This window comes from Balaenoptera borealis, assembly GCF_965194805.1.
Source record: "Balaenoptera borealis genome assembly, chromosome: 1".
In the NCBI taxonomy this organism is placed as follows: domain Eukaryota; kingdom Metazoa; phylum Chordata; class Mammalia; order Artiodactyla; family Balaenopteridae; genus Balaenoptera; species Balaenoptera borealis.
Window position 1 is genome coordinate 22,140,054 of NC_138860.1, and position 17,233 is coordinate 22,157,286.

The following is a 17,233-nucleotide window of genomic DNA, read 5'->3' on the forward strand; positions in this document are numbered from 1 at the left end:
TACCGTATGATCCAGCAATCCCACTCCTGGGAATATACCCAGACAAAACTATAATTCAAAAAGACAGGGACTTCCCTGGTGGTCCAGTGGTAAAGAATCCGCCTTGCAATGCAGGGGACGCGGGTTCGATCCCTAGTCAGGGAACTAAGATCCCACATGCCATGGGGCAACTAAGCCCACATGCCACAACTACTGAGCTTGCACGCTCCTCAACTAAAGCCTGCATGCCACACACTACAGAGCCCACGCGATCTGTAGCCCACACGCCACAACTAGAGAAGAGAAAACCCGCATGCCACAACTAGAGAGAAGCCCGCACACCACAACGAAGATCCCGCATGCCTCAACAAAGATCCTGCGTGCTGCAACTAAGACCTGAGGCAGACAAAAATAAATTAAATAAATAAATAATAAATCTTTTTTTAAAATCCTAAAACTTATTTAAAAAAAACCAAAAAGACACATGCACCCCTATGTTCATAGCAGCACTGTTCACAATAGCCAAAACACAGAAACAACCTAAATGTCCATCGACAGATGAATGGATAAAGAAGATGTGGTACATATATACAATGGAATACCAGTCAACCATAAAAAAGAATGAAATAATGCCATTTGCAGCAACATGGATGCAAATAGAGATTATCATTCTAAGTGCAGTGAGTCAGAAAGAGAAAGACAAATATCATATGATATCACTTATATGTGGAATCTAAAATATGGCACAGATGAACCCATCTACAAAACGGAAACAGACTCACAGACATAGAGAACAGACTTGTGACTGCCAAGGAGGAGGAGGAGGAAGAGGGATGGACTGGGAGTTTGGGGTTGGCAGATGCAAACTATTACATTTAGAATAGATAAACAACAAGGTCCTATGTATAGCACAGGGAACTATATTCAATATCCTGTGATAAACCATAATGGAAAAGAATATAAAGAAAGGAATGCATATACATGTATGAGTCACTTTGCTGTACAAGAGCGACTGGCACAATATTGTAAATCAACTATACTTCAATAAAAAAATTTTTTAACATTATAGGCACTGAATAAAGAATAGGATTTCTGGGGTAGATACAAAACTGGTTAATGTCATACAGGGCAAAGAAGCTGTAACCTTTGGGATCTTGGGGATTCTGTTTCTTTTTTTTTTTAATTAATTAATTTATTTTTGGCTGCGTTGGGTCTTCACTGCTGCGCACGGGCTTTCTCTGGTTGCGTCGAATGGGGACTACTCTTCGTTGTGGTGCATGGGCTTCTCATTGCAGTGGCTTCTCTTGTTGCGGAGCACAGGCTCTAGAGCTCAGGTTCAGTAGTTGTGGCACACAGGCTTAGTTGCTCCATGGCATGTGGGATCTTCCTGGACCAGGGATCAAACCCGTGTCCCCTGCATTGGCAGGCAGACTCCCAACCACTGTGCCACAAGGGAAGTCCCAGGGATTTTGTTTCTGATTTCTTTGGTTTTTGTTGTTTTATTTTTCACCTGAAAGAAATGATTTACATCAGTACCAGACAAAAATCTGCATGTTAACATGTAACCTTATACAGTCTGGGCTCTATTCAATGGTGAAGAACAAATCAAACCAAAGTACATTTCCCTAAAAAATGAAAAAAAACCTTGAGTGGGCCTTTAGCTGCAGAATGGACAGTGTCCTTTATAGAGAGGACAAGATATGTCTGCCATGAGGGCCAGGAAACATTGCTACTTCAGTAGCAATAAGCAAGCACCAGGATCTTAGTTTCTAAACACCATTCTCCACTAAAAGGAACAAAGACTCCATGAAGTAATGGTTAATTACAGAGCTAGGGCAGAAAATGTATAAGAGAGATCTGGAATGTAGTTATGTGCCAGAAAGTAAGGGAGTGCTCAAAGAATGGCGGGGGCATGTTAAAAGGACTCAAGAGCCTGCATGAAGGGACTCCAACTGGCCAAATCTGGGGCAATTTAAGCATAGAAATAAATAATGCTAGTAAAGGAATAGAATCCATTGAGTAAAATAAGAATTTGTGTGTCTTTATATAAATAACTGGAGGAGAAGGGAAAGTTCTTCCTAACAGTTGAATGCCAGCCAATAAAGGTAGAAGAAATAATAAAACGAGAAAAAACACTATTTTGTAATACTCATAGTAATGGTTGATTCAGGCAAGATATATCAATGAATGCTACAACTAGTGGATGAAAGTTTGATAAGGAACAGGATATTTATACAGTTTCAAAATATTTCCTAGCAAATGATTGATTAATTACAGAGGAAAAAAATAGTAACTTTACAATGGAGACACTGACAGGCACCACTTTCACTAAGTAATCAAAATGAACATTACCAGTAATGGGACAAATCAATATCATGTGCCTCCTGATGTAATGTCCTAAGAAGGACACAACATCATTTCTGTAATATTATTGCCAAAATGCATAACCTGAATCTGATCATGAAGAAACATCAGACAAACCCAAATTGAAGGACATTGATTAGATAATTAGATAATAGCAATGTATCAATGTAAAATATTCTGACTTTGTTACTCCTTAAAGTATTTAGGGGCAAATAGACACAATGTCTGCAACTGATTCCCAAGTGGTTCAGAAAAACATACATTCATGTATTTTATATATATATGTATATATGTATGCATACATAATGATACATGCATATATTCTTTTATATGCATTTTATATGCATATAAAAGAAATGAAGGAGTTTGGTGCTTGCAAGATGATGAGGTTTGGAAATGGCTGCTAAAGACACAGGGAATGTGATTTGCTGAGAGAATAGGGAGGACCTGAACCTTCTGGCCTCCAATTCCACCACTTCAATGAAGCAGCAGTGACCAAGTCCAGCGACCACTCCCCGGTCATCTTCCTTGTTGATCTCTGATCTGCTGTTGACTTTGTCTCCTTGAAAACATCTCTTCCCTCCACTTCCACTGGCGTGGCTCTCCTGGTTTTTCCTTCTGCCTTTCCATCTCTTTCCCAGCTCTTCCTTCTCTGCCTATTTCTTTCGTGCATGTGACATTCAGGGTTCTGGTCTCGCCACCCTTCACAGTCTCCCACATCAGGTTCATCTATGCTCACAACTTCCATGACCACCTCATGCTGAAGAATCTCCCACCCTCATCTCCTGCTCAGGTCCTGCTCTTCTAAGTCATATCTACATTTCCACCTGTCCTTTGGGTACCTGCACCCAGCGGCATCTCAAACTCAACATGTCCCAAACAGAACTCACTGTCTTCCTGTTCACTCTGCCATACTCCTGCTCCAGTCTTCTCTACCTCAGAGAATATCCTGTTCTCAAGACGGAACCCTGAGTCTCATTATGCACTGAGCACCTTCAGTCAGTCACTGAGTCCTGTCTTTTCTGCCTCCTAATTCTCTCTCACACCCGTCCGCTTCTATCACTACAGTCACCCCCCGGCAGTCCGTTGACCCCACCTCTCCTTGGATCATTGCAACAGCCTCCTAGCTGTCCTCTCCCCCTCTAGGCCACGTGTCACACTGAGGTTAAACGCCGTGGGTGAGCACTTTAACCTGAGTCTGAACTCCTCCGGATAAGTCACGCAGCCCTGTGTGTTCTGGCCCCTGCTCTCCTCTCTGGCCTCATCTCCTACGGCCTCTCCCCTCTTGCACCCTACATGCCAGCCCCTCAAACTTCCCTCACTTCCTCCAACCCAGTATCCCCCCATCAGTTTGGAAACCTCTCCCCTTCCTACCCTTCCTCACTCCACGTGCTTCTCCCACCCACCCACTCAGCCTTACATAAATTGAATTCAGCTCTCACGCGTCGCTTGTTTACTACTTCCTCTGTGAAAATTTCCAAGACTCACCAAGTCTGGTTGAGGATCTCCAATAATGCACTTCCCACCATAGTATTTGCCATGGTGAACTGTAATTTCCTGTTTATTTGTCTTTATCCTCGTGAGGACAGTACTGTGTCTTGTTCATGGTTGAAGCCTCAGTGCTCGTCGTTATACCTGGCACATTATACCTGGCCACATATAATGATGGAGATATGGATAGATGGATCAATAGATAAATGATTGATTGATAATAGGTGATAGATGATAGAAAGATGATAGAAAGATAGATGATAGATAGGTAGGTAGATAGACAGATGATAGAGAATAGGTACACAAACAAACAACTCAGTATAAATTCCAGAGGGTTTTGGAATCTGGCCTCATGACTTCCTGAGATCCAGAGCAATACACTTTGTCAGTTTTACTCATTACAGCCGAACAGTATCAAAGGCCTTTGAGGTAGAGATTTCCTTTTCCACAGCTAGGTTGGGAGTTTTATGGCTTTGAAGTAACAGTACTATGTTTTGCCACGTGGTGGCGCCAGCACAACACCAAAGAGGCCTTCAGAGGCGCCATTTCGCCCCCATCATCAGACGGGGGGGTGATATCACCCACCCTTGTTGACAGTGGACAGCATTATTGTGGTGTAAAGCCTTTATTAGGGGCTTGTATTCATTGTTCAGGAAGTCTTGGCAATATTTACAGCTCTCTGAGACTCAGAGAAATCATCCCAGTTCCACAGAAGGGTGGAGAGGGTTATTTCCTCTCCCACGAAAGCGTGTCAGCCTATTGTGCTAATAGGTGAGCAGCTGCTCCACTGTCAATGAGGAGAAACCTTGGGGAATTGCTGTCTTCAGAAAAGCCGAGTACTCTTCCCTCAGGGCCTGCCTCTGAGGGCTGAGCAGGCCCTGGGCACTGAGAGGTGGGGCTCTGCAGTCCTGGCCAGAGTCCTGCTTCTGGAAGGAGCCTTCAGTGCTCCTGGCATTTCCTGTGATGGGGCTCAGGGGCCCCCTGCACCCAGATCCCTCCCCCTCCCCCGTCCAGCCTTACTCACCCTCACCTCCTTAACCCTTTGATGACTCCCTCAAGACCCTTACAAGGCGCTGCAGAGGCGGGCTCCTGGTTTGCAGTACTTTGTAATCAGCCCTGAATGCCCCAGGGCATTTGCACACCCCAGTGGGTGGAAATGGGGTGGAGAGACTGGGCTGTGTAATGGCCAGTCTGGTCCCAGGCAGACTACCTGAAGACTCTCAGGCTCCCCAACGCCATAGGCCAGCATCAGCATGCACACGTGAAGGATGGACCAGTCCAGCCAAGGAGAGTGAGGGGAGGAGGGAGTCAGCAGGAAACGCTTGCAAGACCTCGACCAAGAACCTTCTCGTGTTTCTCCTAGAGCAGACATCACAGCCGCCCCACGCTGGGGCAGAGATCTTCTGGCTCTCTGTAGAGGGGGATGGTACACCCCACCCCACGATAAACACAGACACAAGACACAACCCTCATGGCTGTTAAGCCAGGGCTCCTAAAAACTCTCAATTCAGGGACCCCTTTAGCAGGACACAGGACCCTAAGCAGCATTTCCCCCACCTATACAGGTGACACAGCCATGGGAGATACCAGCAAGCTTTGTCTAGGGTAAGCTTTGTGTCTATGTTCCTTCAGTCAACAGACCTTCACCAGGGACCCACCGGGCGCCAGGCACTGTGCCAGGATCACAGGGTGAGTAAGAAAGACACAGTTCTCCAGTTCAGGAACTTACAGGCTAGCGGGGAATCAGACCCGTTAGTATTTGTCGCACCTGGTTATAAGCACTGTAACAGAAGTGACACAAAAGTGCTAAGGTAATAGCTCTGATTATTTATTATTGTGTTTTTTGATTTGCATTCAAAGCCACATCACAGAATATACATTAGAGAGCACTTATGTCTTCACGTGACTTGCATTTTTGGTCAGTGCCTATGTTGCAGGAAGGGGACCCCTTCCAGGGCCCGACAGTGGGCTCTTGTCTAATGCTCGGAGAGGAATTGTCCGAGGAGACACACGTGCTGACAAAGCGAGAGACTTAATTGGGAAGGGGCGCCCGGGCGGAGAGCAGCAGGGTGAGGGACCGCAGGAGAACCGCTCTGCCACGCGGCTTGCAGCCTTGGGTTTCATGGTGATGGGATTAGTTTCGGGTTGTCTCTGGCCAATCACTCTGACTCAGGGTCCTTTCCGGTGGGGCGCACAACCGCTCAGCCAAGATGGATTCCAGCGAGGAGGATTCTGGGAGGCTGGTAAGACATGCGGACAGGTGTCTCCTCTCTCCTTTTGACCTTTCCCGATTCTTCTGGTTGGTGGTGGCTTGTTAGTTCCGTGTTCCTAACCAGGATCTCCTGTCGTAAAATAACTCATGCAAATTGTTGCTGTGTTTGCCTGGCCCCGGAGGGCGGTTTCAGTCAGTGTTTCCCCTAACACCTAGACTGCTTGGGTGGAAAGAAATTCCTCCAAGACACTCCCTTCTGAGTATGAGTCAGGAAGCCGAGGCCTCCCAGGCATAACCCGGTCAGAGGCGGGGTGACTGGTCTCCAGGACATGTTCCAGCCAGAGGCCGGGCACAGCCTGGGGAGCGGGCAGCAAGATGGGAAACCCGCCCCCCACATGAGGCAGAGGCCCCATTGCTGGCTCCAGCCCTCCCCTATGACTGCTGGCCCTTCAGCTGTCACAGCCCTTCTCTGGCCTCGGCTTCTCATCTGCAGCGATGAGATGAGAGGAAATGGTCCTGCCCTCTTCTCCACCTCTAAGCCTGTCGCCTTTGTGATTCTCGTCCTTGCCATTAGGAGCTGAAGAATCGCTCTGAGTCAGATGCCGTGTGGCCGCATCACTGAGAGGTGACTCAGACCCAGGCAGGGCTCTGAGGCTCCTTTTGTAATTCCCTTGTTTGGCCCCAGGCAGGGTCTCTCTTGGGAGGTGCTGGGCAGAGCCTCTCTCTGGGCCAAGGAAGAACCTGGGCACCCAACACCCAGAAAAAAAAAGGAATGTCTTTCCAAGCTTTAAATCACGTGGAAATTTAAGTTATAAATTGTATGGAGAATGCCTTGGGCACCATTATGCTTCATTGTGCCTGGAAGCCCAAACTAATGTTCTGGGTTGTTGTTTTTTTTGGTGTAAATTTATTTATTTATTTTTGGCTGCGTTGGGTCTTCGTTGCTGCATGCGGGCTTTCTCTAGTTGTGGTGAGCGGGGGCTATTCTTTTTTGTGGTGCGTGGGCTTCTCATTGCGGTGGCTTCTCTTGTTGCGGAGCATGGGCTCTAGGCGCGTGGGCTTCAGTAGTTGTGGCACGTGGGCTCAGCAGCCAAACTAATGTTCTAAAAAGTAAATATCTCTAAGTCTGTAGAAAAGTCGTGTGTGTGTGTGTGTGTGTGTGTGTGTGTGTGTGTGTGTGTGTAAAAGAAAACAAACAAACAACCTCTCAGAGGAGGAAGAAGCCTCAGGCAGTGGAAATATCCTGGTTATTCTACCCCCAGTGCTGGCTACATTTACAAGTGGCCCCTGTGATTGGAAGTTGGAAGCAGAGGAGATGATGGACCAGGCAGGTTCTGGGGCAGGAAAAGCCAGAACAACGTACACAAAAGGCACAGGCAGAGAAAGAGGAGCTGGTGAAGGAGGTTGAGGAAGAACAGGCAGAGAGCTGGGAGAAAAGCCGGGAGAGGGAGTCATCCACGGAAGCAGAGGAGGAAAGGTTTCGAGAAGGAGGGGAAGGACTGCAGTACCAGAGGCAGCGCACAATACCCGAGGTGAAAACAGGGAAGCCTCGGTATCTGCAAAACAGCTCACAGGGTATGGCTCAAAATATTATCTCTAGCCCTTGAGGAGGAACTAGATCCTTGACTGAGGATCTGGAAGCCATCAGTGACTGTGGCCATGGCAGTTTGCGGCGTGCTGATAAATAAGGGTCAGTATGTTCATTTTTCTCCCCATTCGCTCTGCAAACCACACTGCCCCATGTCTAGGGCAGGGCTTCCCAAATGCAGCTTTGCGTTCAAATTCCGACTCCACTACTCACTAGTTGGATGACCCCAGGGAAGTCACTGAAACTCGTGGTGCCTCGGTTTCCTCATCTGTAAATGTGGAAAAAATGACAAGACCCATCAATGAAATGAAAAAATATGTGTAGAGCATTCAAGTTGAAGACAAGCTCTCCCCAGGCTGCTCCAGCCACTGACAATACAGCAGAGGCACTGGGCTGGCCATTTCTGCCCACTGCTGACTTCTAAGAGGCCTGCTTTGCTCAGGAGTCCCCAGTGGGTTGGCTGGGGCTTTCTCAGGCGGCACTGCTGGCCCACCAACCCCACTGTTTTTCCTTCTCTCTCTCTTTCCACAGGTGTCAGGCTTGCACTGTGGTCCGAAGGCTCCCCTACCTCCTCTGCTCCCTCCCCCCTTTCTCTTCCACAGGCATCACCCCCAATCAATCTCTTGCACGTCTAACTTTGTGTTGGCCTTTTGCTTCCTGGAGGACCCAAATTGGCAAACTAGGTAAAACAGAATTCTTTGCTACAGGACTTGCCTGAGCCTTTAATGTAAGAATATACGTTATGGTTCTCAAGAGGGGAACATAATTTGAAGTGTTTCCCAAATTTATTTGATCACTAAAAGCTAACATCCACCCACTCACAGCCACGACACCATGGAACATCCATTAACATCTCATGGAACTTATGATCTGCTAAGTAAAGTTTTGGGTTTTTTGTTTTGTTTTGTTTTGTTTGCTTTTCTTTTTTTGTGTGCTAGAACCATTTTAATATAATTATACATATCTGCCAAATCCAGGAAGAAAGGCTTATGCATATATAACTTTTCCAGTTAACATCTGCAAGCATAAACAACGAGGATCTCAGTTTATAAATTCATCAGGGTCAGAGCAATTGACCAACGTCTCTTTACCGCTAGGCTTACCAACAGCAAATTACAGATGAATTAGTGTCCTTTCGTTTCTCTTCTCTCACTCTCCTTGTCCAGAGACATTTTGTTGTAAAGTTTCAGTGCAGCTTACCTCCAGCCAAAGGTAATCTTTTTAGATAAGTACTCAGTTGCTCTGAATTTACTTATAATGATAACCTCTTGAATCACAGAAGAACCCCTGCAGAGGTGGAGTTCAAGGTTGCATACAATAACAGGAGATCACAGTTTTGAAGTCTAGCACAGATTAAAAACCACAGATGTACCATTTATATAAGACACACACTGATTGTCTCTTAAACTACATATTGACTCCTTATGAACATTATTTTTTAAATAAAGTAGTGCATCTAGGGCAATCAGTCGCACAATTCACACAGCCCTGAAAAGTTTTTCAGTGCCAACGACCAGTTGGTCATGAAACGTGAGTGAGCTTGAGACACTGTCCATTCCTAAGATTCATCCAAGGATTGGCTAAGACATTGGAACACCTCTGCTTAAGAAGGCTATGTCTTTCCCTCTTTTCCCTCACAATTTAGTTTTGTTTGTTTATTTTTTGGTGGTATTTGGTTGCACGTGGCTAGAATGCTTTCGATCACTTTGCGAATCAGGAAAACCAATGATCTAAAACTATGATAGGATCTTAAGTGTATTGGTTTGTGCATTTCATGTAGCTGGCTGGCAGGCCCCTCTAAGGCCTTTCATTTTTCTTTCTATGTCTCGCAGGACATTAATCAGAAGATGAGTCTGAGCATCATACCATCTAACTCTTTTAACCAATGCCTGGCTAAAACTGGAATATCCAGCCCAGTGTATTTAAAAATCACCCACAAAAAGAGGTTCTGCAGGTCTTCACAAAACCTGGAATTTCCATGAAGATGTCTGATCTTTATAATCAAAGCAGTCAGTGGTTGAGTTAAAACCCAAGCTTGAAGCTCCATATCCCTGGGTGGAAAGAGAAGCTGGGGACTGATTGAGATGGCTGGTGACTGCGTTGGTACCCATGGGACTGAGTGTGGTCACTGGTCCAGGAACTGATGATGCATGGGGGTCAAATAAGATCCACAGTCCACGCCCCCAAAGTACGAATTTGAGCCAGCATATCCTTGACTATAACCCGAAGCCTGAGTATAGATCATAGGATAGGACCTCTGCATGCAGGAAGAGGAGGTGGACAAGGGATCGGACAGGGAGGAGATGGAAGCTGGGCTCCAGACACAGGAGCACTGCTGCTGGAAATGGCTGGGACCGAGGTGCTAGAGGGGGGAGTGAATTGGCCACTTGTTCCACTCTCTGAACTCACTTCCCGAGCAGGAGACGTCTTCTTTTTGGCAGGTTTCACTTTGTTTTGACCTCCATTCTGCTGTTGCTGCTGCTGTTGGTGGCACTTAGCTCTTCGATTCTTAAATTTATTTATTTGTTTTTATTTTTGGTTGTGTTGGGTCTTCGTTGCTGCGCGCGGGCTTTCTCTAGTTGCGGTGAGCGGGGGCTACTCTTCGTTGCGGTGCGTGGGCTTCTCATGGCGGTGGCTTCTCTTGTTGCGGAGCACGGGCTCTAGGCTCGTGGGCTTCAGTAGTTGTAGCTCGCGGGCTCTAGAGCGCAGGCTCAGTAGTTGTGGCGCATGGGCTTAGTTGCTCTGCAGCATGTGGGATCTTCCCGGACCAGGGCTCGAACACGTGTCCCATGCATTGGCAGGCGGATTCTTAACCACTGTGCCATCAGGGAAACCCCAGCTCTTCGATTCTTAAACCGCACCTGTAGCCTGGACTCAGGCAAGTTGATTTTCAGCGCCATCTCCTCCCGCTTGAAGATATCTGGGTATCAGGTCTTAGCAAATAATGCTTCCCGCACATCTAGCTGCGCCCAGGTGAACATCGTCCTCTCCCGCTGCTGTTTCTGAGGGGTGGCTGGGTAGCCCACCGAGGGGTGCAGCAAGTCCATGCCCAAAGTGGTCAGACTCAGCCCATTGACTGCGTAAGGTGGTTCTTAAGATAAGACATCATGCTAAGGTTGTTTGGAGATGCAAAGTTGGCCCAAGTCTGGGGGACCTAGCCGGAAAGTCTCGCTTCGCCCGGGGTGGACAGATTCAGAGTCCTTGGTGGGTGGGTTTGGAGTGGTGGAACTGAGGCAAAGCAAGCAAACAAACAGAGGTGCTGGTTTACCGCTTCGGAGGACGCAGCTCTTCCACATTCCACCACTAACTTAAGAAGAGCCGGTGTTTTTTTTTTAAATATTTTTCAAGGTAAGGCTGCTGTCATTGGTTCAATCTTTATTTATTATTTATTTATTTGTTTTTGGCCATGCCTCGCAGCTTGTAGTATCTTAGTTCCCTGACCGGGGATTGAACCCAGGCCCCTGCAGTGAAAGCGCCAAGTCCTAACTCACTGGACCTCCAGGGAATTCCCCTAAGTAAAGTTTTGTAAACACTAAACAAGAAGACCTCTCAAGTTCCATCCAACCCTGGATTCTGTCACATGGATCTCAAAATGTGAAACACTTCAATAATTATAGTGCGTCCAGGGCCTCATTGTACAGAAAGCAAGTCCCAAGGCCTCACTTGATTTATATCAACAACCCAAGCTATATTTATGAGTCTCCTCCCATCTTGGCACATAACACTTTGTTAACACCCCCAATGTCATCATCCCTATTTTACAGATGGGAAAACTGAGACGCAGGAAGGTTAAGATGCTTGCCTCAGATCCACACTCGAGTTCCCGGTGTTGGCACTGAGTCGTGGTCAGTCTGAGACGCTGCGTTGATGGAAGGCCTAAAGGGGAAGGGAAAGGAAGGGTTCCTGGAATCTAGGTTCCAGGAATAAGTTGGGTGACAGCAAGAACCAGCCGTCACTAGGCCGAGCCCTGTGCCCGAAGGAGGGAGGAGATAAAAAGTAACAGCAAGAGAGCTGTGTCCGAGCCCAGGTTGGAATACAACATTGCACAGAGGAGAAAAAATGCTGAAACATGTCGAAACTGCCAAACAACAGATGTAACAGAGTGCAGGAAATGTGGAGATCCAAAGGGATTAGGAGATAGGGGTGGGTGGCTGTCCTTTATGACAACAGGATTGGTTCCTTCCCTGCCCCCACTGTTCTAGCCCCCCTGATCCCCCAGACCTTTCTCTGCAATCCCCAGATCTCCCCCCGCCACTGCCCCAATCCACACACCTAACTCAGCAGAGGTTTCCTACACCAGTGCTGGCATCACTTTCCCTTCCAATGGGTGGGTAAATCGGGCCACGGTGGTTATTAACCATTTTCAATTTCATTTCTTGGTAACAAGCCTGTTAACTGATTGGCTGAAGAAAGGAAAGGAATTGGGAGAAGTAATGAATCCAAGAGACCAGATAGAGCCACACTTCTCAAAATGTGGTTACCTGAATCACAGTGTAAACAAACAAGCACCGGTGATGTTTACCATTTTTTTGAACAGCCGTAAACATTACTGGGAAATTGGTTTCTGCCACAGCTGGCATAGTAGGGACAATTGCACTGCGACCACCAAGCCTGCAGACACAGGAGGGCGGAGGGGGCCACTTCCACCTTCTCATCGCGTGAGCTGGAGTATATATAGGGCAGTTCTACAGTTTCTACATGGGAAGGACTTGGGGATGAAAATGTGGATGGTAGATGAAGCAGGGTGCGTTGGGGCTTGTCTTGAGTTTTTTTGCCTAGTAAGCCCCCTGTTCTGGGCTCAGAAATGTATTTATTTGGGGCACTTGGGGGTTGTGCTGATGGAAATTATGGGTGAGGCCAGCGCCTCTCCCAACACCCCTGGTGCAGACACTGGAGCTTATCACTTCCTACAGAGAGAACACTCTACCCTGCGCTCCTTCCCTGCAGCGGGCAGCGTGAAAATAGAGGAATTGCTCCCCACGTGTGGGCCTTTAGGAGAAAGGTATGCGGCTGCTGATGAGAACAGTGACAGCACCCGAGGTGGTCCAGTTCCAGCAATTTCACACACGTCGTGATTTCAATGCTTACAAACCACTCTGTGAACTCTGCAGAGCAGATATTTTTTCCCCATTTGAACATATGAGAGAATTGATGGTTAGTGTTTTGAAAATTGCAAAGGACCCCACAAATACAAGATATAACTTGTTATTAGCAAAGCTATCACTAGGGGACCCCTTCTGTGGAAACTCCTCCCAGAGATGGTTTTTGGTGGGTGAGCAGCAGCTGCCCTGCTTCTCTGGCCTCTTGGCAAGGGTCAGATATAGTATCCTGAGCTCCAGCCGATAAGTAAAATCATCACGGGGCCCAGGAAACTGTCTGGGCTTTTTGAAGCTTTCTGTCTGGAGTTTTCCTCTGTCCTCCTACTCTTAGCACCTCCCAGCTTTTGCAGCACCAAGGACAGCCTATCCCATCCGTCCTTGGAAACACACAGGACACCCCATCCCACTGGTGGAATCCAACAGGCCTATCCAACCCTCACTCTACAGTCATAAGGAAAGACTAAAGCCTGTAACGGCTCTAGCCAGGGAGAAATCTTTAAAACAAAACCGTATGTTATAACACTGTGGAATTCGTATTCTCCTTGCTCTCTTTTGGATTCTGATCACAGACCTGAAAGACGGAGAAGACAGAACTGGCTTTTCCTCAGCCTCAGCCCTAGGAAAGAGGTGGCCCCCCGCCAGCCCCTCTGCCCTCCTAAGCCAGGGAAAGAGACTGGACAAGACTGTGGCTCGATCACATATTAGCTGCCCTTTTTCTGGGCCTCCATTTCCTCATCTATAATATGAGGAAATAAGATTTTCCTTGACCAATGGTGAAGATTAAATGTGTAAATGTGTATAATGCACGTGGAGGGGCTCAATTAAGAACGTGGCTTGGGGGGCTTCCCTGGTGGTGCAGTGGTTGAGAGTCTGCCTGCCAATGCAGGGGACACGGGTTCGAGCCCTGGTCTGGGAAGATCCCACATGCCACGGAGCAAATGGGCCCGTGAGCCACAACTACTGAGCCTGCGTGTCTGGAGCCTGTGCTCCGCAACAAGAGAGGCCGCGATAGTGAGAGGCCTGCGCACCGTGATGAAGAGTGGCCCCCGCTTGCCGCAACTAGAGAAAGCCCTCGCACAGAAACGAAGACCCAACACAGCCAAAAATAATAAATAAATAAATAAAAATAAATAAAATAAAAAATAATCAGGTACTTATTTTAAAAAAAAAGAAGGTGGCTTGGAATAGTATCCCCGGGACCTGCAGACTGTGCCCCTAACACCTCTTAAGCATCCGGGCTATGGATTTGGTATGACCTAGATGCTTTATTTTCTCTTCTTTTCACTTGGAGAAAATAATCTAAAGAAAAATTCTACAAAAAGAAGGTTCTGCTATATAGCACAGAGAACTATATTCAGTATCCTATGATAAACCATAATGGAAAAGAATATTTTAAAAAAGAATGTATATATAGGTATAACTGAATCACTTTGCTGTACAGCAGAAATTAACACAACATTGTAAATCAACTATACTCCAATAAAAACACAATATTGACCAAGAAAAAAGAAAAAGAAACAGAAAGAAAAATTCTACAAAAAGAGATTCCTTTGCTCTGGGCCTCTGAGACACACACACTTTCTCTCTCCCTCTCTTCTTCTCTCCCTCTCTCTCTTTCTCTCTCTCTCACACACACACACACACACACACACACACACACAAACACACATACACACACACCCCTAGTGGCACACAGGCCTGTGGCCCGCCCCCAGGCAGCTGTGGGTAATCCCAGCTGCTCTGACTCACCCCTGCTCTCAGGGCTGGGTGACCCGCTGCATCAGTGAGGCTGATAGGAAGTATGTCTGTCTATCTGCACTGGTGAGTTCCTGTGGAAGGGATTGTGCCGTCAGAGAGAGATGAGATCTTGCTGGATCCAGAGAGATAGAATCATGTGGGAGGCTTTGAAAAGTACAGAGGAGTGTTTATTCAGGTTTAAAAAACTGGACCTTGTCCAGTGGCGGGTGTGGTCATCATCATGGGTAACTGCAAGTAAATATGAGTAGCTCAGGACCACCAAGTTCCTTTGTGAGCAGAGTCCTGTGTGCAGAGGCCCTGAAGGCTGACGAATCATCTGCCAGGACTGCAGAGAAGAGGGTGTGGCCCGGGCCAGAGGATGGTACTCCCGGGAGACGATGGGGCTCCTCTGTGAAGGGCTGCAGGAAGCTTCTCTTAGGGCTGGTTTGCCTTTGTCGCTGAAAGGCCTGGGAAGGGGAACCTTAGCCACCCGCCTGGGAGGAGGTGCTTTCCCAGGATGGGCTGTCCTCCAGCAGACCAGCTGGAGGAGAAATCTGCCCATTCTGCTGCTGGACGGGTGGACAAGCTTTCTCCCAAGAGCCCGGGGCTCAGTGGCCTAGCGGAAATCAGACAGTGAAGGAAATTGACAGCTTCCAGGAAGGGTTGTCTCTTTCCTCTGTTCTCAACTGGGATGGTTTCGTAAAACACTTGCACCAGAAACCTGTGAGCTAGGAATGAATGCCTATGTCCCCCATTTCATCCAAGGGTACAGAAAGCAGAGCCTGGTGGTGGCAGTGGTACCCGTCCATCGGGCAGTGTAAACTGGAGATGCAGGATGTCGGGTAAAAACACATCCAGACTTAGATGAGGAAGACTTTAATCAGAAAGAAAGACTGTTGCAACAGGGGGAACTCTCAGGTCTCAGAAAGCTGCAAGGATCTCAAAATCAAAAGAAAAAAACAGTTTGTTTTTTAATAGGGTAAAGGAGGGGCAACAGACATAAGCAGAATCTTTGGAGGGGAAGCCGGACGAACAAGGGGAAACGAATGGGGTCTGATAGGAAAAGGTCATGCTGGAGGTCAGGAGATTTCCCAGGAGAAGCTGATAAGCAGGACCTGGTCCACTTTTTCTGTGTTTGCTCAGACTTGGAGGCAAGAGAGAAACCTGACTAAAGTTTGGTCAAGCAGAGTGTAAGAAATGGACACGTGAACACCTGGTCAAGGACAAGATAGATTGAGGGAGGAGGAATAAAATTGGTGAATACAAAACCAAACCCAAATGGAGGCTGATTCCATGGAAATGGGGTGCCTGGGAATTCCACTCCTGAAGCTCTTGGTGCAAGGGGCTCAGTTCTTTTTTTTTTTTAACTTATTCTATTTATTTATTTTTGGCTGTGTTGGGTTTTTGTTGCTGCGCACGGGCTGCCTCTAGTTGCGGCGAGCGGGGGCTACTCTTCATCGTGGTGCACCGGCTTCTCATTGCAGTGGCTTCTTTTGTTGCAGAGCACAGGCTGTAGGTGCGCAGGCTCAGTAGTTGTGACTCACGGGCTCTAGAGCGCAGGCTCAGTAGTTGTGGTGCACGGGCTTAGTTGCTCCACGGCATGTGGGATCTTCCCGGACCAGGGCTCTAACCTGTGTCCCCTGCATTGGCAGGTGGATTCTTAACCACTGTGCCACCAGGGAAGTCCAGGGCTCAGTTCTTAAATGTGAATAAATACTCATGGCAGCCAATGCAATTCGAAAATCCTATGACTCCTCCTCCTATCCGGGAAATTTAGAAAGTGGGGAGCAATAGGCAATCCCCAAAAGATTCTGAGGGACAGAGTAGTTCTTTCATACACAAACCACTCCCCCCCACTTATAGAATGGGTGTGTGGCCCTCAAGAACAAGGCCAGTGCTGACTTTAAAGCTAAGAGGAAGCTGGCACCCTGATGATGATGGAGAAGTACCTAGAGGGCTGGCTCATACCACCTGCCAGCAAACCTTCAGGCCGTGGAATCTTTGGCTATGAAAGGACCCCATAGGTCACCAGCCCCTATCTCTGCAGGCCCCTCCAGCAGAAGGACCCCCATCTGGCTGGCCCTCAATCATTAAAGACCAAACACTTTGTGACCCCAAGTGATTCTGATACTCAACCAAGTTGGGGAACCCCTGACCCCTTGAACACAGCCAGTGCTGCTGGAATCTCCACGTCACAAGCCACTATTTAATTAGTTTTTATGTTGAATTAAAATCTGTGCCCCTTTAAGTCGATCACTAGTTCCACTTCTCCCTCTGGAGCAACACAGAATGAATACACCTCCTCTTCTCCAGGACAATCCTGTAAACACTTGAAGTTAGAGCATTGAGTGCCCAATATCCATCTCTTATCCAAGAAAAATGCCTCTATTTTACTTGAATATTTCTCACCCATTTTATTTATTTCTCCATCATTTATTAAGAGGCGATAATGTGCACATGACATAACAGAGCCTGTCCACAAAGTGTCTGTTAAAAGACTAAATAATGACTCTCATACAAATATAAAATAACTACATGTCAAAGATTTGATTTAACTCATGAATAAATGAGGGAACCAGTAGATATTAAAAAAAAAAAAAAAGTTTAAAGGAGAATCCAAAAGAACAATTAGGAATGCTGAATGGAATTTGTTAATAGATGCAAAACTGAGGGAGGGAATCCATTTGATTGCACTTCTACCCAAAGAAGTTCATTTGCATATACATGGACAATAATTATTTGCATTACTATCAATTTCTACAA

General features: G+C 47.0%; 1 long non-coding RNA gene and 1 pseudogene across 2 annotated transcripts; both read right to left on the bottom strand.

Moving 5' to 3' along the window:
- Positions 1-7,845: 7,845 nt before the first annotated feature.
- LOC309627826 (homeobox protein OTX2-like) lies at positions 7,846-11,913 on the bottom strand (annotated as a pseudogene). The gene is made up of 2 exons (XR_014249504.1): positions 10,469-11,913; positions 7,846-10,127 (listed from the first exon to the last, which is right to left on the bottom strand). The product of XR_014249504.1 is annotated as a homeobox protein OTX2-like (transcript).
- On the bottom strand, positions 7,846-14,615 carry LOC309627850. Its single transcript, XR_014243992.1, has 2 exons — positions 14,483-14,615; positions 7,846-7,902 (listed from the first exon to the last, which is right to left on the bottom strand). It is a non-coding gene; the product is annotated as an uncharacterized lncRNA (long non-coding RNA).
- Between the last annotated feature and the right edge of the window lie 2,618 nt (positions 14,616-17,233).